This window comes from Cupressus sempervirens, chromosome 1 (assembly GCF_028749045.1).
Source record: "Cupressus sempervirens isolate cs-2001-9-10 chromosome 1, ASM2874904v1, whole genome shotgun sequence".
NCBI lineage: Eukaryota > Viridiplantae > Streptophyta > Pinopsida > Cupressales > Cupressaceae > Cupressus > Cupressus sempervirens.
The window spans coordinates 174,937,613-174,964,758 of record NC_143118.1 but is presented as its reverse complement, the minus strand read 5'-3'; the positions used below and the strand labels follow the sequence as shown (position 1 = coordinate 174,964,758).

General features: G+C 34.5%; 1 pseudogene; it reads left to right on the top strand.

Annotated features, from left to right (window-relative positions):
- Positions 1-25,871, top strand: part of LOC149576708 (linoleate 9S-lipoxygenase-like) — a 37,333-nt pseudogene extending 11,462 nt beyond the window's left edge.
- The last annotated feature ends 1,275 nt before the right edge of the window (positions 25,872-27,146 follow it).

Below are 27,146 nucleotides of genomic sequence, written 5' to 3'. Positions count from 1 at the left end.
TTTTAGAGAGTGCGAATGGTCACACATGTTAATTGAGTTGTCTGCTCATATTTTAAATTCATTTTGGCTATATAGGGAACTTGTTTCAAAAGTTCTAGCATAATGAGGTAGAGTGCTTCTAGAAGTAACTATGTGAATATCTTTAGCATCAATATTTTTGGTTACACTCTACAATCCATAAATAGAAAGAGGAAAAAATGATAGACAATTTAGAGATTTATCAGTATTTCATTTATTTTCATTGCATTAAGTGTCGAACATCTGCAATTCCTGTTGTTTGGTTTCCAAACGATAGATTTATACTGATTTCTTTAGCTTTGACTGGTCTGTACTATTCCCTAAAATGCGAACTTAAAAAGTAAAGAAATTAATTCGCAAGAATGAAGGAGGAATCTTCACCAATTATCTCTGCCTGCATTTGAAATAAAAGATTCATCTGAGCCATAATCAATCATCATGAGAGATAATGCTTGTCAGAGATTATCCAAGTTCAAAAGGCCCAAAAACAAATAGCTTGTCATAACATCAGTTTCAAATTCCCTCAAAATAGTTACATTAAACTTTCCTCTAGCTTAAGGAGAAAGTCTCATGTTGCATATATATTGCATGCCTCGAATTTTTTAACCTCTTATAGGCCATAGAACCCACTATGATTGAGTGGTCTGTACTATTCCCTAAAATGTGAACTTAAAAAGTAAAGAAATTAATCCGCAAGAATGAAGGAGGAATGTTCACCAATTATCTCTGCCTACATCTGAAATAAAAGATTCATCTGAGCCATAATCAATCATCATGAGAGATAATGCTTGTCAGAGATTATCCAAGGTCAGAATGCCCAAAAACAAATAGCTTGTCATAACATCAGTTTCAAATTCCCTCAAAATAGTTACATTAAACTTTCCTCTAGCTTAAGGAGAGAGTCTCATGTTGCATATATATTGCATGCCTCAAATTTTTTAACCTCTTATAGGCCATACACCCCACCATGATTGAGTCCATGTTTTCATTTCATTTTCAAAGCACCAGTATCTTTGGTTGCATCTTCAAGATAAATTGCTATAATTTACAAAATTTCAAAGCTTTGATGCTATCATATGAGTTAGAGTTTAGGAAACTCATCTTAGGTATTATTGGTGAACTATGCAAAATTTCTTGCTTAAAATCGTAACTAAGCAAAGAAAAGTTCACACATGCCATGCTAGTCTAAGTTTGTTCTTAATGGTCCTCATCCATGGACCACTTTCAGGCTATCCCAAAAAGCTGGCATATTGGTGCCTCTTGTCATCCCCACAAATTGGCATCTTTGACTGCTATTCTTTAAGCCTTCCCTGCTATTCCTTTCCTACAAATTCCATGCAATATAATAGAGAAAAATCAACATCATTTATGAACCTTAAACAGGTTAGTAGCAGTAGGAGCATCAAGAGCATTGAAAGGGTCATCCAAAAGATAAATATAAGCATCCTGGTACAGAGCACAGGCAAGTTATGTATGTTGTTTCTGATCACTACTCAAATTAACACCTCGCTTCCCGATTTCAGTTAGATCACTGAAGGGAAGATTTTCCAGATTCTTCTCTAATGAGGTATTTTTTATCACCTCTTTATATTTTTTCTTGTTCAGGGACCTCCCAAATAGTATGTTGTCCTGCATTTGTTCTACTTTGAACCCATGCAGTCTGAGAAACATATGCAAGAGTGCCACAGACTCACAACTGTGGAAGCAAGAGATCAGAACAATGAAAAAAAGGAAAGTGCATTAATAAATAGCTTGTCATTAGGCAAGAGTTTACAACACAACAGTAAATTGTATTTGCGGCTTCTACATATCTCTGCACATAGTTTGTCAGCATCCTTCAAACCATGAATAAAAGTTTGGCAATCATCGAACAAGGTTTTCTAGGCGAAAGTCTCACCTGATAATCAATTGGTCTATTGTGAACTTGGATACAATATAACATTTTTGGTTCTCTTCTTACATGGGCTCTAGGAGATTATGCTTCCACTTGCTTATTATTGTTGAAGAAAACCAATTAGTGTGAGAGTGAGCCTCAACATGAAGATTGCGTGTCGCTGTTATAGTCTTTGATTTTTATACAGTATTCAATTGCACTTGTATGGGATATTTGTGCTTCAGCATATGTCACTTTCATTTGCAAGCTAGGATTTATCACTCACAAGCTCTCAATCAGGGCCAACATCATAAACCAAACTAACAGCTGCCTGATCTTAAAATGTCGACCACGCAATACCTTGTCTTGTCTGATTTATAGTAGCCTTTGTTGTTTTATACTTCCTACCTTTGTCTCGATTAGTTAAGAATTTGATGGGCTTACTAGAAGTAGATATATTGTTCATTTGAGATGCACCTGGAGATGGTGTTGGTATGGTTGTAGGTGCCTGTGAAGACATATCTAAAAGTTGCTTTGAAAGTTTCAGTTTCTTCAAAGTTGTTTGATCAAAAATTCCTTGTGATAGGTACTTGAGAAATACGTATGCTTCTTTTACCTATCTATATATCAGTAGATTGACCACCCTTAGAATTTGTTTTAACAAATATAGTTTTACCACACCGCCAGGCTGAGTGTGACTGTACCTTTTGCTCCCACTGACTGTAATATTGCTGCCTTATTTCTGTGATATCCCCTTTCTCTTTGATTTTCTACATGGTTTCTAAATCACATGAATAATAGTAATATACTTTTGATGTCAATCAGTCTCTTATGCATCATTTGTGATATTTACTACATTTAGACTGTCTTTAAGGTTTACTTCACTGTAATCTGTTAACTCCATAACAATGCTTTTGCTTCTTTACCTTATCCTTGACCTGTATGACTTGAATAATTTCTCATCTGTTATATATGTTATGATAATATTTTCAGTCTTCTATTTATAGTGAGTTGTATGCCCTAAAGAAATCCTGATTCATGTAAACTTGTCACATTTTGATTTTATTTTACACGACTCTAGTATATCTCCATGAATGCACAAACTTTAAAATCAAACTCTTATATGTAGCTTTAACTCATCTTTGGCTTTAGTGCTTTTGGATTTTCGGTCTCCTCTACTCTTAGCCCCTTTCTGATATTCTCGTAAGGCCAGGGGGGTTTGAGAAACTGACAGGATAACTGATAAATATATAAATTCTCATAAGCTGAAGGGAGATCTACAAGCGTGTTTTGTTCTGGAACAATTGCTGTCTGAAGGGGGACTGATATAGATTCCATGTCATTAGAGTGTGCTTGTTGGTATTCTGAATTAAGACTTTCATCGTCAGACCCCTGATGTATTCCTTCCCATAAAGGAGAAGAAACATGGTGTGTCTTATGTGAGGGCTACTTGCTATTAAGATAATCAAGGGTTTTGGTAGTAATAATTAAAAATTAGTGTATTGATTGAAAATTATAGAAAGAAAGAGACAATTTAAATTATTAGCCAATATGCTAACTATTCCATTAAATTTATATCATAAATACCACATAAAACATAGAAGCTTACATTAATGTGGTAAAATAACAAAAACAACATAATTTTTCTTTTTTTTACCATTCTAAAAACAGAGTATACTATGTCAAAATAGAGAATTCAGTTTTCCTTTCATGCTGATCATTGAGTGGGTTAGATTGTTCAATTATTTAGTGTAATATCCCTTTCTCTATTATTGATTTCTCTCTGCTTTAATAAATTCTACAGGTTTGAATGTGAATGAATAGGTTTGGTTTAATTATATTATATATTAGATGATACATAATCATCTCTAGATTCTTTCTCTTTAACAAATAGCATGACCTGGAAAATTGTTGAATAATTAACTTGTCTTTCCAATCTTTTTGTATTTTCCTTCAGATTATCATCAAATTTACACTTAGTCTGAGACAACTTAAATCTACAGATGTTTTCATATGATATGACACATTTATTTTGTAGTTTCTTGTAAAGTTAGCATAATATGAAAGCCAATAGTTTTAATGGAGGAAGTTCGTTAAACCATAATGAGATTTTTAATATGCATATACATACAAAGGATATGATAGTTAACAATAAACATTATGTTTCTATGGCATTTGAGCTGTTCGAACACTATCAGAAAAAGGAAGTTTTTGCTTTCTTGCAGAAATAATCTGAGCTCAACTTAGCTTATTGGTAGACTCAACATACTATGGATTTATACAACATCTATAGGAATAAGGATTTTTCCAAATAATTTGAGCTCAATATGCTTTGTCAAATAGCTTTTGATATTAGGAAAGATTTAGTAATAGAGATATGAATCTAGGTCCTCCTCTCATAGGTGAACCCTAAATTGTTTTAGAACACTATTTTCTGGAATATGGTGAAGAGTATTCCATTCCAAGTCATCACAATCCCTTTGGACTTGATTCTTGCTTGAGTTCATAGTTTATATTGGTCTCAATGTCTTATTCATGTTGAAAATAAACTGACAATAAAAATGATAAATGTTGATTTTGAAATTTGAAGACATTGAATGTCAGTGGAAATATCATATTATTAAGAGATAATATTTTCTCTTCTGATCTTATTAACTTTGTGGAGAATGCATCTGGACTGAATCCATTTTGGGTATTTTATATTATGAATCTCTAATAAATTTATGACTAAATAGTAGTCTTATAGACGCGTTTTTTCATGTTAACTATACTTATTTATCATTGTGAATTGGATTTTTACTCACTTATTTGAGACTTATAGACTCTTATCATTATTGATACTTATTTGTTTGCTTTAATCACTAGTTTCTTATTCTTGGGGACCACTCCCTTTATATTATAAGGTTAGAAAATTTATGAAAGCTGAGGAAAGATCTCATTTACAAAAATAGTTCATAGGTGGAAAACATACTCAAACAAGTTATTGGTAATAAGTGATGGCATCATGATACCTTATAATTGTTTTTTTATATTTGTTTATGCAGGTTCACCAATTTCAAAATGAAGCTTCAGAGAAGGACCTAAAAATTGTTTTGTTTCATTGTTCACAAGGCCTTGGACAACACAAGCTATATCAAGGGAAGATGTTAGCCATTAGTCATGAACACGAGGCAAGTTCTTTTTAATCTTAGAATGTTTTATCAACACCTTCTGTCCCTGCACTTTTTAATAACAATAGCTTACTTGATTCTTATTGTTTATTGTCTTTTGGAAGATGTTATCTGCCACGAGACATAATTGATTTGTATGCTATTACTTAGTAAACCACCATGCATCTCCATTTTGAAGAAATCTACAACAAATTCTTTGGGATTTCTATTTGCTTATTTGTGTACTATAAATGCTCATTGTCTTTTAGCATGATACATTAGTGAGTTGTTGTAAATGCTTATTTATTCTTAGCACGATACTTTAGTGAGTAAATCCTAGGGTTTATTTTTATCTCTATTTTAATAGCATATTTGGTGACATTGTCATAATATATGACTTTGTTGATCATCATTAGTATTAACTATAAACATGGTTGACTGTCATTCAAGGCTGTGCACTTATATAGTCCATCAAACAATAATCTTTTGCAATTGCCAATGGTATTATTAATCATAACACCTCTATTGTACTATCATGTCACTTTATACACCACAATTTCCTTTCATGAGATATCAATAATATTCATTATATTAATGTTTCTTTTATTGCTCATCACTTCTTTTGATTTGAGACTGCTCAATGAGTGCATTAACTCCTATAGCTGCACGTTACCACTATAACAGCACGCTGCCCTAGTGCTATCATCACTGATGCAGTAATGACTTCATTGTATTTCATAAGCTTACTGCTATAGCATTTCATACCATATTTCTCAAACTTATATTTAGATTGATCTTTGGTTAGACCCATAGTTCTTTTTGGTGCGGTGATTTGGGGACCATCTATTCTTGATTCTGATTGGGTCTTGATCGAGATGGTTCATTTACCTTCTCAAAAACAAATACTCGTACCTTTTACCATTCCTCTATGGACATTTTTAGCTTGGTGGGGACAACTAAGGCTTGTTCCTGGTATACCTAGGCCGCTATTTTATAGAGCTCGACTGAGATTGACATCGATCATCTTTCGCCATACCAATTCTCCTTGGATGCTCCCACCCATCTCCTCCCTTCTTGGCACGAGTTGAATGGACACATTAGACTTGACATTTTCAAGTAGCACATCTCCAAGACTTGGATGAGCCCTCTTGGTGGTTACGCCCTTAGACTGCCTCTACTCACAACACTTTCTGGTGATCTGTGATGGCATTACTATTCATCCCTCTTACTTGAGTCAACATTGGAGCCATGCCTTGCACATCACCCTGGGGCCTTTTAGAGTTGGATCACTTTGACTTGGTTGCCAGAATGATCACCACCTGACCAGAGAGGAACGAGTGTGTCACCTTTGCACCATATCCAAGATAGAGATTGAGACCTACTTTATCTTTAGGTGCTTCCATCTACTATGAGATTAGAGGAAGTTTCCATTGCCTATTGCAGCTTCATGAATCCAATCTTACTAAATTGTATTTTTTGTTGAGTAGCTCATCGACCTCCCTATTTTATATTTTTAATTTTGCTAATAAGCATAGAGGATCTTATAGTAACTTGCTTGAGTCTACAGTCCATAAATTCTATTTCTCTTCTTTAGGGTTAGAGGTAAAAGTAATTAAATGTGGTATGCTTTAAGATTATAGTGTAGCAAAATATTAGTTGAATTGATTTTCTTGGGTGTTCTCTTAGGATGAACTATTGTGGGGAGCTAGGTGGATATATAAAGCAATAAAAAGTGACAAATATTTGATCTACATTCAAGAAAATGGCTAGAGTTTTGGAACTCATGGATCATACAATATATTTGGGTAATTCAATAAACATGTTGGAACCAGAGTGATTTTATTGAAGGTACAAAAACTTGAAGTCGTGGGTATTAATATATTTCAAGTTTTCATTGTCTGTATTTTTCTGTCTTATATTATTTAAACTAAAACTAAGTAGATGCTATACTAAAAATTGTTTTCATGGATTGACTACAATTGGGTATGCATTGTTTTGTGTAGGAATTCTTGATGAGGAAAGTCTTTTCAAGACTACAAATATCACATTGATAACTTTATCTTCTCTACTGTGCCTGGAACATCAGCCTTTGGAACTAAATACACACCAGGTTAGTTAAAACTTTCTTTATCTAACTGAATGGATTCTACTATTGTGATAGAGACCCAAAAACCAAAAACTAGTGTTTATGGCCTATCAAAACCATTCACATACATCAGCCTCCAAATAGGAATGGCAATGCTCGACTTAAACTAACAAGTTTTTGATATAAACTGTTCATAGTTTTAAGTCCTTGTGCATCCAGAGAGATTTGATCAAGCTCGCAAAAAATAACCTATATTATAATGGCATCCATTTGCAAATATTGAACTCTAAAATTTGTCTTTGACAAAGATTCACTTTTCTGTAGTTAGTGATGAATCCAAACAAGAAACACAATCCACATCTTTCTTCAGCCATACATTATTCTTTTGTAGTCTTCTATTTTTTTTATTTTTTTCTGGTATGCACTCTTTTGTCTTTTTGTCCCTCTATTTTCATCTTCCCACACACTTATTAGTTTGTAGGCACTGGGTTATTTTCCCTCTTACTGCACCCTTCTTCGCTATTTTCTTCCTCCTTACATCTCCTTGTCTTTACCCACAACCCACTTCTCTTTCTTGTTCACAACAGCCTCCCTAATTTTCGATGCTCTTCCCTCTTTTATTAAAACTGAATGCAACTCCCTCTTTTTAAAAAAATTCTTCCATTCGACGTTCCTAAGGAGATTCAACTTCTACTTGATGCGTATTTTCATGTTCAGAATTGGAGTTGAATGGTCTTTCTAAAGAGATTCAACTTCTACTTGATGCGTATTGTCATATTTAGAATTGGACTTGAATGGTCTTCTTGGAATGCAATGATTTACAATTGATTTAATAAATTAGTTACTTTTAATGGCTTTCATTCTTCACATAAGAGGTAATGAAAAATGGTTGACATGCTTGCCTTTGCTACACATGTACACCAAATTAGCTGCAGTTAAAATCTCTCTGTTGTTGTATTTACATACCCATTTTCAAAGCCTCAGGTCAACACATGTAGAGAACATACCTTTAAAGTGTTGGATTATCTTATTGGAAAGAATGCTTTTGAGATGGGGGGGGGGGGGGAGGGTGAATCAGAAGAACTAAACTTTTAACTGTTTCAAAACCTTAATAACATATTTTTGAAATGAACATGTATGCATATAAATATTAAGCAATCATAAGAAATCAATATGCATCACCACATAACACTTAAGATTTGGTAACCCAGAAACCCTCCAGAAATAAGAAGGTAAAATTGGGGTGGGGATGATACCCACAAAATCACTATAGTAATAATGTTTAACCACTTCTGATGGTCTGCCCTATTAAAGGCCTGCCCTGTCAAAGGCTTTTACACTGTATCAATAGTGACCTGGTTAAAGGATTTACAAACTCTTTACATGAAGTGTCACCCTGTAAAAAGATTTAGTCACCTAGTTAAAGGATCAATAAAATAGCTGCTAAGCTAACCTATCATCATAGGATTTCCTTTCTAATACAATGGTTAAAGAGTATTAGGTATGATAAACCTGATGGCTTACAATCCTTCGATTGTTGAATACAAGGACTTGATCTGCTCTCTCTAATCTTGATCCTCTATGATCTGATTCTCTTCTCTCTGATATTAGACTTCCTTATACACTTTTTCCATGCTTTCTATATTCAATCTGATTTTGTCTTCCTTATAAAGACACTCAAAAAATTAGGGTTAGGTATGGATCTACGATCCATATTTAATCTCTGATTTTTCGCTTATTTCTTGCACATCTCTTGTTGGTTGCATGCCTTCTCCATTTTTCTTATTGGCTGCATGAAGATTGCATAGGAAATATAAATGATTTGATCTTATCACTTAGATCCTTCAAGATTTGTCTTATGTCGGCTAGAAAAATGGTTTACATTTGAGTTTGTGAAGTCTCAAACTCATATGCTGATTCTGAGTTACTCGACACTTACTGCTTTCTGATGCTCGGCACCTACTGTAGCTTAGCTTCTGTATATGTTACTATCTTGCTTGGCATCCTTTAAGACTCGACACCTGAATAATGCTCAGTACTTAGATCATGCTCGGTACCTGTACTTACTCAGCACCTGATCTTCACTCGGCACCTGAAGATCACTCGGCACCTGATGAATTTCCTGACTCGGCACATGCTGTGGCTTGGCATACACAGTGTACTTGGCTTCAATGTGAAAGGTGGTTAAGTGTGTTGGCACTCAAATGTCAAAACCATTTTTAGACTAACAATCTGCCCCTTTGACATGAGTGTCAAAAACACTTAACTAAGCAATATTTATCTGATGTTATGAGTACGCTTTCTGATCTACTTGATATGTATACAGAGGTTTATCAAAAATGTGTAACTTAATAAAAAATGTGACTCCCCCTGAGTTGATCATGTTAATGTCTTGTGCCATTATGCTTAATGTTCTCTTTAATATATCTTCAACATATTATCTCCCCCTTTTTGATACTTATGTTAAAGGGTCCTAAATAGTAATGCAATGTTTGGCCAAAAATGTCTTGTTTACCTCAAGGAGTATTTGGAGAGCTGCATCCCAATTATTTAAAGCAATATCCAATGACTTTTGTTGGATTGCAAGCTCTACTGCGAGATCAACTAGCCCTTCATGTGTAGAAATATTAGGATCCTTCTTTAGGACTATTTTTGCATACATTTTCTCCTTGTGCAAGACTTCTAAGTGAGGAGTAATGGAGGCTTGAATTTGCATCAGCTTTTCTTTGATAGTGGCCTCTTCTGTTGATAATGCAGCTAATTCCCTTTGAGTGTGTAATGTATGAGAAAATTGCTTTTCACTCTATGCAAGATCTGAGGGTAGTTGCATGCTGGAGAGTTTTAATTTACTCTCAAAGTTCAAAATTTTTTTGATTTATTTCGTGTGTGAACCTGGAAAAATCACAAAATTTGCTGTAAAGGGAAAATATGTTCCCTAATATACTTTTTACATTTTCCAATTTCTTGGCTAGGTCAACCTCTCCCAAAATTATGTTGTTAGCTATTTTTTGGTTGACTTTTCCTATAAACTTCTTTTCTGACCATACCATTAGTTTTACATTAGTATCATGGTCTTCATTATTTACTTGGTCAACTATATCAGATAATTGCTCAAGTATTGGCCTGTTTTCATCTGGAGGTTGAAGACTAAAAGCATCCATGAATATATCTTTTATTTCATTCATTGCCTGCTTGTATTTGTAGTCTTTTCTCATTTCCTCTTGTCTCCTCCTCTTATCCAATGCACTCTGTATTTCATTCATCTTTTCCTCATTGAGAGTGCTTGAATCATAATAGGGTATTTTGATTTCTTCATCAAGCTCAGGAATACCATAATGGATGGTCCTGGCTACCCTTGTAGAACTTGAACGTGGAGTACTGACATGTAAAGTTATCTTTTCAGTAGTCTGCTCATGACTGGGTTTGGTGGGAGTTGCTGTTTTCAATAATTTAACCAAAGTTTGTATTGCAGACTCCTCTTTATTTTGGGTTTCTTCCTTCTCCTCTTCTTCTTGCTTGTCTCCTTTTTGTTGTGTTACTACTGCTGGAGGTGTATTCACTGTCTGAGATGTTGTCCCTGTGATTACCTCTGTTGTTGCACTCAGCTCCTAATGAATTTGAGTGACTAATCTTGGTGGTGACGGAGGTGGTAGAAATGTAAGCCCAGTAGTTTGAATGACTTGAGGTGGTTGTTGTGATGGCACCTTGACCTCTTTGAGTTTATCTTCTGACTTTTGAAGATTATCCGCACTGACCAATATGGGATTTGTACACAATTGTGCTTGTAGATTTGTTTGGTCAAGGATCTTAGTAAGATCCGTTGCAATTAATGGATTGATGTTTTGACATGTATTATCAACAACATCCTTAATCTTTATGATTTCTGTAGGTGTGGTAGGTGAGTGCGGCGAGCTAGGAGGTGAAAGATGTGTGCTTTGCACATTCTGTTGTTCATCAGTTCCTTTGTCTTCATCTTTTCTTTCCTCCTCTCTTTCTTTCTTATTTTCCTCTTCTTCAACCTTTTTCTCTTCTTCAGTTTTCTTTTCTCTCCTCTTTCTTCTTTCTTCTTTCTTTGGGTTTAGCAACAGATTCTTCTTTGTATATTTCTTCAAGAACATCTTCAAATGTTTTGTACAAGTTTTTCCATACTCTTGTTGTTCTTTGCACAACTTCTTCAATTTTATTTTGCAGGATGGAGAATGCCCTATATTTAGGTGTAAACCTTTTGTTGTGCCTTTTGACTACTTGAGTTACCTGTTCTTTTGTCAAATCAGGCAATAGGTTTGCTAGGGTTGATTCCCTCATCTGTTTCTCCATCATTTCGCATAAATGCCATTTTTCTTCTATAATTTTAGACAATTCTTTTGGCAACTGTCCATCTAGTTCAAGAGGTGTATACTTGAACTGTGCCATAAATGCATAGACTGATTCTTCTATGCTATTTTGTTCCTCTTTACTCAACTTATTGAAATCAATCTTTTTCATTTCATTTGTCTCCATTCTTAATCTTCTTACATAATATATCAATTGAAGATTTAGGAGGACTTACATCTTCAGTCTGATCTTCTTCATCAGTATCAGGTTGGGCCACATATCTTTTCCTTTTCTTTGGCTCTTCTTATGCCTTTGTGTTTTTCTTCTTTATGGCTTCCTCTTTAGCCTTCTGGGTAGAGGCCCTTGTTGTAGCTCTGGTTGTTGGCTTCTTTGGTGTTTGCACAATAGCTTTCTTTGGTGGGGGCTGAGAAGCAGGAGAGGTCTTTGTTTTCCTTTTAATGACTCTGCCTCTGATGGGTGCTTCCTTGGTTTTTGTTTCCTCGGCACTCTCATCTTTTTCTTCTCCTTGTCTTTGAGGTAGTTCAAGCGGCTCTTGTTCTGGCTCACCTTCTTCTTCTCCTTCACTAATCTCTTCTTCTTCACCTGTTGCACTTGATTCTTCAACACCAAATTTCTTCTTTATCTATTTTACCAACTTGTCCTTTTTCTTTACTGCTGAGGCTGTCTTGAGTTCTGTAACAACTCTTGATTTTACAATGTCATATGTCCCAAATACCTTGGCAGATTTGTCCATTTCCTCTGCAAGTAAAGCTGTGATGGCTGCAGAAGCTTGGTCAACATCAAGCTCATATCCTAATGGTCTAAGCTATCTTGTCCTTGGAAGGACTCCTTGAATGTAGATGTAATCAATATCAACAAGAAAACATATGTCATTCATATGCTTTTCTACCAGTGAGACTGGTATCCTCATTATGTTCTTCATTGCATTTTTGAAATCCTCAAAATAGATAGACATTTGATCGTCAAAGCTATCTTCCATTTGTGCAATGAAATCATTAATTTGATCAACGATGGTTTTATTTTGACTCCATTTGACTTTGCCAAATGAAGGGAATTCCTTCATTACATAGAAGAACATACAAACCAACATTGAACCAAATTTGCACTGTGCTCCCTTGGATTTTCTAATAGCTCCAAGATTTTCATTAATCTGTTGCAACAAGAGCTCTACAAGATCATAAGTGTGATCTTTCTTTACAAGTTTATGTGCCACGTCTACTACTATGCATGGTACACTATTTAACCTGCTGGATTGGTAAAACTTATGTGATATGATCCTTACAGCAAAATTTAAAAGGGGATCAGTTATGGTGTGTATAGTCATGCCTCTATTGTTCCACTTTGCTCCTTTGTTCTTCTCAATTGTTTCCTTCTTTTCGCTTCTCAAGGTTTTTGGCCGATCTAGGGTTGGAAAGCTAGTAACCCTATGAACCATCTTCTTGGTAATCTTGACTTTCCCTTGTTCTAACCAGAATGATCCATCATGGATTCTGCTGAGTATAATGCGTATCCACTCATTTTTGAATACTATTGGAAAAACTAGGGCTTTGGTTAAACCCTTCTTTTCTATGACAGAAAAATCATCTTTCAGAATACCATTATCACAGAGTTTGTCATAGGCATTAAAGATTTCCAAATCTCCTATGGCCCCTATTTTACAATTATAGCATTTTTGCACATCCTGAACCATGACAACTTTTTCAAGGATGGCGAATAGGGCACCAGCGGGATCATTTTTGTATGCAACCTCTGGTATTGGTCTAAACTCAGGTTGCTTTACTTCGTTGTTGACAAGTTGAATTTCATGACTCATTTTCTCTTGGGTCGTTTTTGAGCTTGTCGCCATTTTTATCCGAACTAGGGTTTCAACAATTTAAAGAAAAACTTTTCAAACTGTAAAACTTGACACTTGAAGGAAATACCTGGATAGATACTTTGATCACTTGGGTAGATGCTGAATTGCTGCAAATCACTGGTTGAAAGCTTGAAAATCGCTCAGACGTGCTCAAAATAATCGCTCTTCGTTTGAATGGCTCAAGAATGAATTGAATTTTACTTTTAAATGACAGAAGAAACTTTTGCATTTAATGCATTTTGGTGCCTACACCTGTCACTCGGCTTCCAAATGTTTTTCAACTCGGCATCTATTCGACAACTATGCTTACTCGGCATCTACTAACTTTGTTGATTAACTTGACATCCAAAGCAGTTTTACCCGGTATTCAAAGACGACTCAGCATCATTGTTTGAATTTTAGTCTTAGCATCTTATCTTATGCTTAATTCTTCTTTTTAGTGCTTCTTTGTCTTGGGACTGATGTATGATATATCTTTGTATATTAGTCCCATATATCTCCCTTATGCTTAGTTTGATGAAGTGTGATCACTTACCCGTTAGGTGAAGTGATCTCTTTGCTTGATGTATTGTACTCATCTCTCTTCTTCCAAGTCTTATTCATTTGTCCTCTTATGACATCAATCTTTTCTTTTCCTTTGTTGGCTTCAGTATTTGGTGCTTTGGACCTTCTAGGACAGTTCTTGCTGGTATGACTAGTTTTCAAACAACTGAAACATGTAATTTGGCTCAACCATCTTTTATAGTTTCCTTTGAAATGTGTTCTTATGCAATTTTGGGGTGTATGTCCATATTCCTGACAATAGTGACAACTGTACCTGGTATTATAATCCCAATGGTAGTGGCTTTCATTGCCTTTTTCTGGTTGATTTGATGTCCTCATGGGCTTTGATCTGCATTCAAATGCCCTATGTCCATATTTCTTGCAGTTATGACAATGTCCATCAAATCTTTGTGTTCTTGGGGTTTTGGATTTACAATCTTGTGTCATTGTCCTTGCATTTTGCACTTGTGACAGTAACTCTTGCTTTTATGTGTGTTTGGCTGATTGATTCTTCTACTCCTGCAAATATTAGCAGTATGTTCCTTTTTATTACAGTAATGACAAGTGGGTTTAGAATCCTTACCTTTGTCACTTCTTTGCTCAACACTCTTTGATGATTCACCAACTTCAGTGCTGTTGTATCTAAGTCCTGACATATCATGCATTGATCTTGGCATTTTAGCAACTGTTCAAAGTACTTTATGGCTTCACTTGACTTGTTGAGATTTTCTACTATCTCCTTTTCTTTGTTCAGTTCATTTTGTAATTGTTCATTCTGTATCCTCAGAGTAGAGATCTCAATATCTTTCATATTAAGTTCATGATGAAGGTTCATCATTTGAGAAAGTGTATCCATCTGCATGTTTGAGATCCTTGTTAATGCAGTACTCTTTTCTTCCAGTCTGTTTGCAAGATTTCTTTTGTCATCTTCCATCATGACTCTATCCTCAACTGCTCTTTTCTTTTGTTTAGTGATTTCACATAACATTATGGTCTGTGATTCATGTTCCATCTTGAGAGATCTTATCTCATTTGCTTGAGCTTCATTTTTCTCCATCAGTTCTGTTATTGTTGCATCAAATTCTTTAGTGTCTCCATTGGCAAACACTTGTGTGGTATCAATTTCCTTGTAGTGTATGTCATTTTTAGTTGTGGCTATCTCCTTCTTTTTAAAGGTTTTCTTAATTCCACTCTTGCTTCCTCTACCTTTTGTAGAGCAAGATGCACATCTATCACCTGGTTTTCAATGATCTTTCCAAGTTTGAAAACTTCCATCCTTAGATCTTTTCCTCCAAGCTGTTAGGCTTCTCTTTGAGAGAAACTATACTCTGGTACCAATTGTTGGATTATCTTATTGGAAAGAATGCTTCCTAGAGGGGAGGGGGGGGTGAATTAGAACAAGTAGACTTTTAACTGTTTCAAAACCTTAATAACATATTTTTGAAATGAACATGTATGCATCACCACATAATATTTAAGATTTGGTAACCCAGAAACCCTCCAGAAATAAGAAGGTAAAACTGGGGTGGGGATGATACCTACACAATCACTGCAGTAATAATGTTTAACCACTTCTGATGGTTTGCCCTGTTAAAGGCCTGCCCTGTCAAAGGCTTTTATACTGTATCAATAGTGACCTGGTTAAAGGATTTACAACACTTTACATGAAGTGTCACCCTGTAAAAGGATTTAGTCACCTAGTTAAAGGATCGATAAAATAGCTGCTAAGCTAACCTATCATCATAGGATTTCCTTTCTAATACAATGGTTAAAGAGTATTAGGTATGATAAACCTGATAGCTTACAATCCTTTGATTGCTGAATACAGACACTTGATCTGCTCTTTCTAATCTTGATCCTTTGTGATCTGATTCTCTTCTCTCTGATATTAGACTTCCTTATACACTCTTTCCATGCTCTCTATATTCAATCTAATTTCGTCTTCCTTATAAAGACACTCAAAAAATTAGGGTTAGGTATGGATCTACGATCCATATTTAATCTCTAATTTTTGGCTTATTTCTTGCACATCTCTTATTGGTTGCATGCCTTCTCCATTTCTCTTATTGGCTGCATGAAGATTGCATAGGAAATATAAATGATTTGATCTTATCACTTAGATCCTTCGAGATTTGTCTTATGTCAGCTAAAAAAATGGTTTACATCTGAGTTTGTGAAGTCTCAAACTCATATGTTGATTCTGAGTTACTCGGCAGTTACTGCTTCCTGATGCTCGGCACCTACTATAACTCGGCTTCTGTATATGTTCCTATCTTGCTCGACATTCTTTAAGACTCGACACCTTAATAATGCTCGGTACTTAGATCATGCTCGGTACCTGTACTTACTCGGCACTTGAAGACTACTCGGCTCCTGAAGATCACTCGGCACCTGATGAATTTTTTGACTCGGCACATGCTGTGGCTCGACATACACAGTGTACTCGGCTTCAATGTGAAAGGTGGTTAAGTGTGTTGGCACTCAAATGTCAAAACCATTTTTAGACTAACATAAAGCTTTTTAAATTAGAAATCAACTCTTCTTTAAATTATCAAAAGCTTGTAATCAACATTTAAAACCATGCTTTATCTAGTTTACAATTAAAAAAGTTTTAAGTCCCATCTAATTTGTTCAAACATTTGTGTGATGAGCGAGCAACCTTGAGTGTGAGATTTGAATGTGCCAAACCTAGCACTCTCTATCCACATGCAGGTCTAGCTCACCACCAATGTTCCTACTCATTGAATTAATTTGTTTTGTTCCCTTCTTGTAGGCCATATCTGCAAAACTATAAACTTCTAATTTTCCTTATTTTAAAAGGTGCTAGCTCAATGGACAAGCACCTACATTAAAAGTAGGGGATGGTGGTTCAAATCCATCGTGCCTTAACATGAATGAATGAATTATATTTTAATTTATATTAAATAATGTGTTTTTTTAAATTTATTAGTTTATACCATCTTCTGTATAATCATCTTAAGAAAGACAATAAATGAGATTAAAGACAATAGTTTCTATAAAGACAAAATTAAGATTGTCTCTAAGAGACAATAATAGTGTTGTTTTTTATTGTCTTTATAAGACAATAATTTATGATAATAGTTTAAGATACTCAGTTAAAGACAATACGTAAGACAATACATAACTTTTTTTTGTCTCAAATTACAACAATTCACTTAAAAATTGTCTCTAATAATGTCTTAAAACCCCCCTTTCATGTTGTAGTGTATATTTTGTGCAAAAGTTACGAGCATGCATGGAGAAGTGATGAGGAATTTGCACGTCAAGCACTTGTAGGCGTAAATCCAATTGTGATTGATTGTTTACAGGTAGCACAAATTCTCATTAATCTAGCTCAATCAGTCTCTTCTCTCTTCTTTCTTATCATAGAAAACATTTTACTGCTTTTTGACAGAAATTTCCTCCATCCAGTATTTTAGATGAAAAGACATATGGTCCCCAGAGGAGCGCTATCACAACCCAACACATAGAAGAGAAACTTGAGAGCCTTTTAGCGGATCAAGTAATTTCTCGATTTAAAAGTGCCCTTGTTTTATAGAGGTTATTAAATTGTAATAGATATTTGATGTGAAAATTATAGGCTATTGCATTGTAAAGATTGTTTGTTGTTGGCTACTATGACGTTTGCATGCGCTATGTCTACCATATCAATAAGCTTTCGGATGATGTTAAAACATATGCAAGCCACACAATTTACTTTCTCACGCAGGATAGAACCCTAAAGCTAGTGGCCATAGAGTTGTGTCTCCCACCCATTGATGATAATGTAGTTGTAAGAAAGGTCTTTATACTAGGCAAGGACATAACAGAGGAAGGAGCGATGTGGCAACTTGCCAAAGCCCATGCGAAAGTCAATGATGCAGGATACCATTAGCTCGTCAGCCATTGGGAAGCATTATTACCATCTAGACTTTGTTAAAACAAAACAAGATTACTGAAGGCAAAGATAAAAAAATACACAAAAATAAAATTGATTTTATTTCCTTACTGCCTTTGCTGAAATACATTACATAAGGCTTCTATTTATAGAGGTTTGAGAACTCTCTCTAGAATATACCAAACATTTTACCCATGCTATAATATTAAATATGGAATTAAATATGGATGGCTTAAGTTGTGGCTAGAGCAGCTGATTGTCTCCTATTTATTATGGATGGCTAAGAGTGTGGGTTGGACGGTGGATTGTCTACTGTGCAATTACTTTGGACGGTGGGTGGTTGCAGAAATTAATACCAACAACACTCCCCCTTAATTTTTGTCATTAACAAATTTTACATCAATAATACCCAATTTCTCCCATAGATATTCAAAGTTATTCTTTGGCAATGCCTTAGGGAAAATATTTTCCAATTGATCTTTAGATTTGCAAAACTCGAGGTAGATTTCTCCATTGTTGACCAATTCTCTGATGAAGTGGTACCTTGTATCAATATGTTTGCTCCTCTTATGAAATACATGATTTTTAGATAATGCTATTGCTCATTTGTTATCATAAAGAATTGGTGTTGATTCCTCCTGATGATGGTGAAGATCAAACAAAATTTGACCCTTCCATACTACTTGACATGTTGTGGAAGTGACAGCTACATATTCTGCTTCAGCTGATGAGATCGTCACTATAGGTTGCTTCTTTGATGCCCATGACACGGCTCATGATCCAAGGTGAAAAATATATCTGGAAGTGCTCTTCCTATCATCAATGCTACCTACAAAATCACTGTTAGTATAACCAATCAAACAAAATTTGTTAGTTTTGGAATATAGGATTCCATATCCTATTGTTCCTGCAATATATCTTAATATTCTTTTTTCAACTTGCTAGTGAGAATTTTGTGGTGACTCCATGAACCTTGAGATCAAGCTAGCACCATACATGATGTCTAGCCTTGTAGCTATCATATACATTAAACTTCCAACAAGTCTTTTAAACATAGTTGGATCAACATTTGAGTCCTCTTCCTTGCTAAGTTTTGTTCCTATTGCAACTAGAGTTGATGTTGGATTGCAATTCATAATTTTAAATCTCTTCAAAACATCCTTTATATACTTGGATTGACAAATGAAGATACCTTTGTCACATTGAATAACTTCAGTACCTAAGAAATATCTCATCAACCCCAAATTTGTCATTTCAAATTCTTTCATCATTTCTGACTTGAACATGTCTATTGATAGATTTCCAATGAATATCAAGTCATCAACATACAAACATACAATCAAAATCTAGCCTTCCTTATTAGTCTTAACATACAATGTGGCTAATTGTTACTTCTATTGAATTGATTACTTATCATGTATGAATCAATCCTCTTATACCAAGTCTTAGGAGCTTGTTTCAAACCATAAAGTTCCTTATTTAGTTTATATACCTTGTTTTCATGCCCACAAACCTCATAACCAGGTGGTTTTTTAACATATACCTCTTCATCAAGAAAACCATTCAAAAAAGCTGATTTTACAACCATTTGATACACTTTCCAATCATTTTGTGCAACTATTGCTAAAATAGTTCAAACCGTGTCAAGTCTAGCAACTGGAGCAAATGTTTCATTATAATCAACTCCATATTGTTGTGAAAAACCTTTATCAACTAGTCTTTCCTTATGCTTAACAATTTCACCTTTTGCATCAAATTTAGTTTTGTAGACCCATTTGACTCCTATACATTCTTTTCCTTTATGTAAATACATTAATTCCCATGTGTTATTTCTTTCAATAGAGTCAATTTCTTCATCCATTTCCTTGATCCATTTATCTTCTTTAATTGCTTCATCAAAATACAATGGATCACAAGAAAATAAAGCAAAATTTGAGTAAATATCTACATTCTCTTCTTCTTGATCATATATCTCTTTTAACCTTCTTGTCTTCTTACCTTTGTAACTTGGTGTTGAGAATGTAGAATCTGATTTATCACTTACATTTGAACCTAGAGATGAGGCCCCTTGCAAAAAGTTCCTTGGTGGAGTATTGGGTTTTGATTGAGTCCTTTGTTCCTTCAATTCATCATCACTTTGTAATATTGGTGATCCTCTTATGACTTGTTTGTTATCATTTTCATGCCATGAATCTTCTTCTTCAAATTTAACATCCCTGCTAATGATTAATTTCTTTGAAACAAGGTTATACAATCTATAAGCCTTAGATTCTTCACTATAACCAATAAAGATGCATTTTTCACTTTTATCATCCAATTTCTTTCTCAATTCAGATGGCACTAATGAATAAGCAACATATTCAAAAACTCTTAAAATGAGATACATTATGTTTCTTTCTATTCCATGCTTCGTGTGGAATTGTGTTATTAATACTCTTTGTAGGACTCTTGTTCAAGATGCATATAGCACATGCTACTGCTTCTGCCCAAAACTCACTGGATAGATTTTTGGCCTTCAACATACTCTTTTCCATTTCCATTATGATTCTGTTCTTCCTCTCTACTACACCATTTTGTTGTGGTGTGTACCTTGGGGTAAACCGCTTCTTAATTCCATGAGATCTACAAAATTCTAGAAACTCGTTAGAACTGAATTCACCACCTCTATCAGATCGCAATACTTTGATGTAGAGTCCACTTTTTTTTTTCAGCCAAAGTTTTATACTCCTTAAATTTTTCAAAAGCTTCACTCTTTTGTTTGAGAAAGCATATCCAAATCTTCCTACTAAAATCATCAATAAATGTTAGGAAATATATACTTCCTCCTAAAGATGGAGTTTGCATAAGTCCACATATATCAGTGTGAACTAATTCCAATTGTGCTCTTGTTCTATATGAACCTCCTACTACAAAGCTTTCTCTATGTTGTTTTGCCAAAATACAACATTCACATGAACTTGGTGGTTTCAATATCTAATGCAATCCTTTCACCATATTTTTCTTTTCTAACAAGCTCAAAGCATCAAAATGAAGATGACCATACCTCAAATGCCATAGCCACAACTGATCTGAGTATACTATCTTAAAACTAACTTCTTTTCCTCTTTGAATGCAATGAATCTAGAGGGGGAACATTTGATTTTGTGTCATGTTGACTCTTGCAATTAACCTGCCATCAGGATTTCTATCCAAGATTATGCAAACATCATTATCAAAAGAAAATTTATAACCCTTTTGTACTAGTTGACCAACACTCATGAGATTGTGTTTTAATCCATGCACAAAATACACATCAGGAATCTATCTTTTTCCTCCATTTTTTGTCGAGACATTTATAACACCTTTTCCCATTACAAAGACTTTACTATCATTTCCTAGCTTTACTTCAGATTTTACCAAATCATCCAAGCTAGCAAACAAATTTTTATTTCCAGTCATATGGTTACTACATCTACTATCTAGAAACCATATATAACTAGAACTTTCTTGAGCAACATTACAAGTTATAAATAAACTTCCTAAATTGTTATCAGATACATCTGAGTAATTAGCACCACTCTTTTCAATCTTGTCTTGTTTCTTTCTATATTCGCTTGCAATATGACCAAATCTCTTACAATAATGACACTGAATTTGAGATTTATCAAACCTTGATGATGGGTGTTGGAATGAACTTTACCATGTTCTCTATTCGAACTTTGAATGGATTGATTTGTTCTTTCTTATTGATTTGGACTTCCACATCCATCTATGCTTCTACCTCTTTCTCTTCCTCTGCCAAAAGATACTTGTGATCTAAAAGAATTCTCCAAAGAAGAATTTTTATTTCTATTTATTCTTGATTCATGAGATAAAAGTGAACCCATTAACTCATCAATAGACAGTACTATCAGATTCTTAGATTCTTCAATGGCAACAACAATGACATCAAATTTTCTAGGCAAGCAACAAAGTATCTTTTCAACAACTTTTTGATCTATCAAATCATCACCATGTGATCTAATTTGATTAACCACATTCATTCTGTAATTTAGAAATTGATCAACTGAGTTTGAATCCTTCATACACAAATTTTCAAAATCACACCTTAAAGATTGCAATTTAGCAATCTCAACTTTTGATGTTCCTTGATATTCTGTTTCTAAAATATCCTATGCAATTTTAGACTTTTTAGCTGGACATTAGGGAAAATTGATTCATCTAAAGATTGTTGAATTAGAAACAATGCTTTAGCATCCTTTTTCCTATTATCTTGTAATTTATCTTTTTCATCTTGTGTTAATGTAGATTCAACTTGTGGTTCATTAAAACCCTGTTCAATAAAATCCCATATGTCTTGAGAACAAAATAATGTTTTTATTTTTATAGCTCGAAATTCATAATTTTTACCAAAAAATATTGAAATTTGTGGTTGAGCTATACTACTTTTTGAAGCCATATTAATTCTCACAGTTACAATTGCACCTTACAATTTTAAATTTTGTTTTAAAAAGAAAATCCACCAAACAAGTCTAAGCCAATGACATATAACTTAAACAAACAACAATAAAATATTATTTTTCCCTTTTAACAATTTTTGCTCATTAGACTTCACTTCATGAAATCAGCTCATACCTTCTTGAAACATTATCTGATATCTTTTTTTTCTCTCAATCTTCATAGCCACTAATCTTTGACTTTAGAAGCTACTGATGATTTGCAATAAACAAAACATTAGAAGCTCCATTCACTGCTACAGTAGTTGTGCATATCAACAAATAATTCTTTTCTTCCCAAGCCTAGCTCTTCATGCTCTGATATATATTTGAAGACAAAGATAAAAAAATACACAGAAATAAAATTGATTTTATTTCCTTACTGCCTTTGCTGAAATACATTACATAAGACCTCTATTTATAGAATTTTGAAAACTCTCTCTAGAATACCCCAAACATTTTACACATGCTATAATATTAAATATGAAATTAAATGAGCTGGTGATTGTCTCCTATTTATTATGGATGGCTAAGAGTGTGGGCTAGACGGTGGACTGTCAGTTGTGCAATTACTTTAGACGGTGGGTAGTTGCAAAAATTAATACTGCCCACAATTACGACTGCTTTTTGTACAAGGCATTTATTGCTATATTTTTGTAGCGAGCAAGGTTAGGTAATTTTCTTCTTTCCTAAGCGACTGTAGGCTAAGAATGCATTGCCTCATCGAGCCCTTCATTATAGCAACCCACAAACAACTAAGAAAAATACACCCAGTCTACAAATTATGGATCCCCCATTACCTCGACACTATGAACATCAATCAAGCTGTCCGTCAGGCTTTGATAAATGCATCAAGTGTTATTGAAGAAGGCTTTACTCCTAGCAGATATTGTATGGAAATGTCATCTAAAGCATACAAAGAGTGGAAATTTAATGAGCAGGGATTGGAAGATGGCCTACTTAATATTAAAAAATAGAAAAGCAAAAGAAACATGGTGACAGTTGATAACAAAATTATTTCACTGATCTGGTTGCACACTGAAATCCAATTACATAGTCTCTATAAATAGAGGATTCCAGCTACAAAACCAGTAGAGGAAAATTCTAGGCTTTTGACAAGTGGATGGTTGCATGAGCTGTAAGACTTAGTCCACAAGGAGATGTAGATTTTATTCACATGGTTTTTTGACTATTTCTAACATCCTCCCTTAATTTCTACCTCTAATGATAATTTATGGGAGAAATTACAATAAAAAATATAGATAGGATAGGTCCCGGCATTCAGCCTTGTGAGGTGCCCATTTACAACATAGAAATTTTTAGTTTCCCCTATCACAATCACTATGAAAATTTCATTTTTCTTGTTAAGTGGTTTTAGCTTACCACAAACTCTTCGAAAAAAAATGCTTTAGGATCTTTCACCCAAACAAGTGGTTTTAGTTTACCACAAACTCTTCAGAAAAAAATGCTTTAGGATCTTTCACCCAAACAAGTGGTTTTTGTTTACCACAAACCCTTCAAGACTTTTAGGTTTTTCACCTAAATAAGTGGTTTTGGCTTACCACAAACCATTCAATAGATTTACTTAAACAAGTGGTTTTGGATTACCACAAACCCTTCAAACTTCACAAAACCATTGATCCAATGATAGGTAAACCAACTCTAAACTTTTCTCTAGCATACTAATATTGAGTCCATATGAAAAATAATCCATCTACCGAGTCACATGGGTACCCAGCCGCTGTGCTCGCTAGTTCTCTAGGAATATTTTTCAGATACATGGTTCATCAATATAGTAAAAAACTTTTGAAGTGTCGGGTACAATCGATAGTACACCTCTTGCTACAACCATCACTATTGTGATCTTCATATTGCAAACATTGACTTCAACGATTAGCCTTTCTTTTCATTTGACAACAACATATCTTCTCTAGCTTGCTCCAACTTGCATTTCCACAACTCCTTTTCTCTATCAGTTTGGTGAGGTTCCCCAATTTCTTTATTTACTAACCTCCATAAAGCCTTCTCTCTTAGAGCATTCTTGACTGCAATCTTCCAATTTGCAAAACCACTTCCATCAAAGATAGGCAAAACTTCATTTGAAGAACCCATGTTAGCAAAAAAATCAGCCTTCAAACAAATCTAGCAATATTCCAGCAGCATAACAGCCCTGCAACCAAATATTACTTCAAAAAAAAATTAGCCCTGCAAACAAACCATTTCCAACAATATATTTCCTTGAACAAAACCCTCTAGCAATATTTCTAGCTGAATTTCTAAATAAATCTCCAGCTGAACTTGGCTAAACCTTGCTCTGATAACATCAAGACACAACAACGCTTGGCATGATAAACAATAGGACCCAACAGCACAGCCCAAAAATCTAACAGCTATGATACCATATTGAAAAATAGAAAAGCAAAAGAAACATGGTGACAGGGGATAACAAAATTATTTCATTGATCTGGTTGCACACTGAAATCCAATTACATAGTCTCTATAAATAGAGGATTCCAGCTACAAAACCAGTAAAGGAAAATTCTAGGCTTTTGACAAGTGGATGGCTGCATGAGCTGTAAGACTTAGTCCACAAGAAAATGTGGATTTTATTCACATGATTTTTTTTTACTATTTCTAACACTTAAAAGGAAAGTGATACATGACCCACTGCAATTCAGTTTTGCTATTTGATCAATGGTTGCTATTTAATGTGTAGAAATTTCAAGGTCTATCAAAGCCACGGCAAAGTTGATGATGCTAAGAAGATGATTAAGGTTAATCTTGCATGTTTTTGATTTGTCTATTCTAATTAAGTGGGCTAATGAAATGGATCCATACATTTAACATACACTGTGCAGGGGGATGGCAGTCCAAGATTCAGAAGCTCCAAATGGCTTGCAGCTTGTGATCGAGGATTACCCATATGCTGCAGATGGCATTGAAATATGGTTTTCCTTAAAAGGATGGGTTTTAGACTACTTGTCTCTATATTACAAGGACGGTGCCTCGGTTAAAAGTGACAAAGAGTCGCAGGTTTGGTGGGATGAAATAGTAAATGTGGGACATGGAGACCTGAAAGACGATCCATCTAGATGGTACAAGATGGAGTCTTTATAAGAAGTAGTTCAAGTAATGACAACTATCATCTGGATTGCATGTGCTCACCACGCTGCAGTCAACTTTGCATAGTACTCCTATGGAGGACACGTGCTCAACTTACCCACCATGAGTAGGCATTTGATTCCAGAAAAAGGAACACCAGAATATGAAGAACTTCTTAAGAACCCGGATGATTTTTTACTCAAGACAGTGTCTAGTCCTAGACAGGCCACCCTTGTTATGGGTGTACTCGAAGTTTTATCAAAGCATTCAGAATATGAGGTATACGTGGGACAGCTGCAGGGATCTACTAAGGACAGAGTAAATGATCGACGTGTCAAAGAAGCATTCTTGAAATTTTCAAGAAACATGACAAAGATCGAGGAAATTATAAGGGACAAGAATAAGAGAAGGGAACAATATAAAAATAGGGCTGGGCCTACAAAAGTTCCTTATAACGTACTCTATACCAGAAAGAGTAATTTACTGAAATCGGGTTGTCTCACAGTTGGCGGGGTACCCAATAGCATCTCCATCTGATATGATAAACGCACCTAATATGCTCCAACCCTCATATTGTATTGAAACTATCGTCTTCTGTTGTTGGTTTTGTTAGAAGACGTAATTTTTTCCACCAAAGAAAGGAGCAGTTTGTTAGAGCTCCGAGTAAATAATCACCTTCAGTTCTTCATCGAACTAGAGTTCAAAGTCATGCTTTGTTCCTATTGATATTATAATGATAATTGATATGTAGTACTGTTAAAATGTTAATTGATATGTATGCCGTCCCTTAACTATGTGAACAACAACCACCAAAAGAAAACAGTATTTATTAGGGGTAAATTAGAGTTTTTAATGTTATTTTCTACCATCGATGGTACCGAGCCTTTTAATAAAAGCAATGTTATAATGCTCTATCACAGAATTCTAAAGAACAGGCCACCATCAAAAATATTTACAACTTTGTACTCTTTATTAATTTATAATTATTTTAAAGTTCATATTTTAGTTAACTATAAGTTAATTAACTATTATTCTACTAAAGTAATTATTTAAAAACTAATAATCTAATTCAAAACCTCTAAAAGTGTATGCTTAGATAAATATTAGCGTAGGTATTGTCTTTCTTTCTATTTCAGATCAGAGGCCGAAATCAAGATTATTTATTATTATGTGTTGTAATTAATTATTTTGATATTATTTAGACTTCAATCCAAGACCTCCCAAATTAGAAGCTAACAATTTACCAGTTTAAGAACAACTCAGTTTTGAGCTTTAAAAGGGATAGTCACTAGTTGAATTTTTAATTGTTTTATGGTCTTGTAGTCGCCCACTCATTTCTAATCCTTCAAATTTCATAAATCTGACACCTAAGTGCCAAATTATGACATGTTAATGAAAGGTTTCAAGATGCATGTTAACACATATTTTTTATTGGAACATTAACCTTTAAAACTTTTATAGGTTAAGAAATGGGATTCAAAACACATATTTTTCGTTCGATTTCTTAACCTCCCCATTCAAAAAGAATAAGAGTAAAGAAAAGTGCTTCAACTATGCATTTTGAGAACCAAACCTTAACCTCCCAAAACTAGAACTGTTGAGAATAAAACCTAGAACACATTTTTTAGAGATGATCCTTAACCTCTTTTCCCAAGTATAAGAGGTTAAGAATCCAAAGGTTAATGAAACTCATTAAAAGTTAGTTATTTAGATGTCTGTGACAAAATGGGAAAAATTTCAAACATCCATAGCGAGACCAAATTTATAAATTCTACTAAGAATTTGATTGACCACTAGACGACGTGAATTTCA